The sequence below is a fragment of the Peromyscus leucopus genome, chromosome 8b (genome assembly GCF_004664715.2).
Source record: "Peromyscus leucopus breed LL Stock chromosome 8b, UCI_PerLeu_2.1, whole genome shotgun sequence".
NCBI classification, from domain to species: domain Eukaryota; kingdom Metazoa; phylum Chordata; class Mammalia; order Rodentia; family Cricetidae; genus Peromyscus; species Peromyscus leucopus.
In genome coordinates, this window is record NC_051086.1 from 93,626,938 (window position 1) to 93,629,224 (window position 2,287).

The window sequence follows — 2,287 nt, forward strand, 5'->3', positions numbered from 1 at the left end:
GAAACTGGCTTACAATGGCTCGGAGCTCCCCAGGTAACCTTTTAGGAACCAAATAGGAAGAGGGGAGGGCTTCTCTTCTGCACATGCCAGTTACCAGATTAAGCGGTTGCCTTGGTAACCTCCTCTCTGGGCAGGATTTGGGATTGTCGGTTAGGAAGGGTGAAAAATTAGGGAGTGTAAAGGGTGTGAGGGCTGGAAATAAAAGGGACTGAGAGACTTCTAGAAACTAAAGGCTTGGTTTCCAAACCCTTCCTTCCATTCAAGACCTTGAATCAGAAGAAAGGGAGGCATTAAGTACTCCTGGAACATCAGTGGTTTCCACTCTGGCTACACACTGGAACCACAGAGGAGCTTTTCAGAATTGCTGGTGCCTGGGTCACACCATAGATCAATTATGAGATCCTCTGAGGCAGGCCCAAGGCTTGTTAGCTTAGAAAGCTCCCCAGGTGATTCAAACACCCAGCATTGGGCCGGGCAGTGGTGCAGTGGTGGCGCACACATTTAAGCCCAGAGACAGGAGGATCTGAGTTGGAGGCCAGCTTGGTCTACAGAGTAAGTTCCAGGACAGGCTTCAAAGCTATAGAGAAACCCTGTTTCAAGGAAACAAACAAAAAACAAAACAAAAAAACACCAACCAAAAAAACCCAAATAGCTAGAGTTGGTCAACCCTAGCAGGCTGCAGGTAAGAGGTATTTGCAATTGCAAATCCTTGTTTTGGCCGGGCGTTGGTGGCACATGCCTTTAATCCCAGCACTTGGGAGGCAGAGCCAGGCGGATCTCTGAGAGTTCGAGGCCAGCCTGGGCTACCAAGTGAGCTCCAGGAATGGCGCAAAGCTACACAGAGAAACCCTGTCTCGAAAAAACAAACAAACAAAAAAAAATCCTTGTTTTACCTACAAGGTAGGTCCATGAACTGATCCTCCTGAGTGTGTGGGGTGGGGGGGGATTGATAGGGAGGCCAACAAGCTTAACTGAGCCTGTCCAACCCATGGGCTTCTAAAAAGGTATTGGACAGGGCTACCCAAGGCAGTAATGTATCTGCCCCTCCCACTCCCATTATTTCTGCCCACAGAGAAGCAGGCTGGGAGGGCAGAGAGAACCTGAGGGCTTTGCTGAGCTTGAGTTTCTTCTTGCTGAGCCGGTTACCAGGGCAACAGAGCAATGGGATCTAACCAGAGGACTGGGGAAGAGGCAGGGGTGAGGAGGAAGCATCCTAATATTCCTCTTTCCTGCCAGTAACCCACTCCCAAAGTTGGTTGGCATTCTTTGCATGACCTAGGAGACCAGGCATATAGTTACCCATCACCTGTGGGACAGAGGGAAGATGTCTCAATGACACCCACACCACCAGTGTAAAGCTTTGTGGAATCAAAAACAAGTGTTTCCAGCCCCACAACACCCAAATGCTCTTCCATACCCAGGGTGGCCTTTGTACAACAGTTGTAAACTTCCACCCAGGGAAAGTTAATTCAAAACTGGTAATTACTCTGTGTCTTCCAGAGTCTCGAGTGAAAGGCAGAATGAACCAGTTGGTGGTTTTTGTTTTCCTTGTCTTTACCAGTACCAAGACTGGTAGCTGTCCTTCAGACTGTAGGCCTTGGTATTTTAGTACCATCTCCCCCTCCCCCGCAACCCCCGAGACAGGGTTTCTCTGTGTACACCTGGCTGGTGCTCTGTAGACCAGGCTGGCCTTGAACTCACAGAGATCCTCCTGCCTCTGCCTTCCGAGTGCCGGAATTAAAGACCAGCATTTTATGGTCTTTAATCCCACTATGCCCAGCTGTGTAGTTATCTTTCTTGGAAAGTAAAGACAGCACTAAAGGCCAGTCATAGTAACCCACACTTTTAATCCCAGCACTCGGGAGGCAGAGGCAGGTGGATCTCTGTGAGTTCCAGACTAGTCAGGGTTACATAGTGAGACAGGGTCTCTAAATAAATAAATAAATATATTTTTTTTAAAAAATAACCTGCTAGAAATTGTGTGTGGCAATGTACACCTGAAACCCTAGCACCTGGGAAGTGGAAACAGTAGGATCAGAAACTGAAGGGTGAGTTAAGAGGCCAGCCTGGACTGTATGAGCCCCAGGTCTGGAAAACAAAAAAAGAGGGGTAGAATGAGAAACAATTGGTGAGCACATTCAAACTTGGGGCCTCACAGAAGCTCCTTACCTCTCTGGCTTCCATTTTACCAGTTTGTGCTGGCTCAAATTATGACTGTGATTCTGTAGTGAAAATAGTCTTTTTCTTTCCTCCCAAATTAAGATACATATAATAACTGGCAACAGAG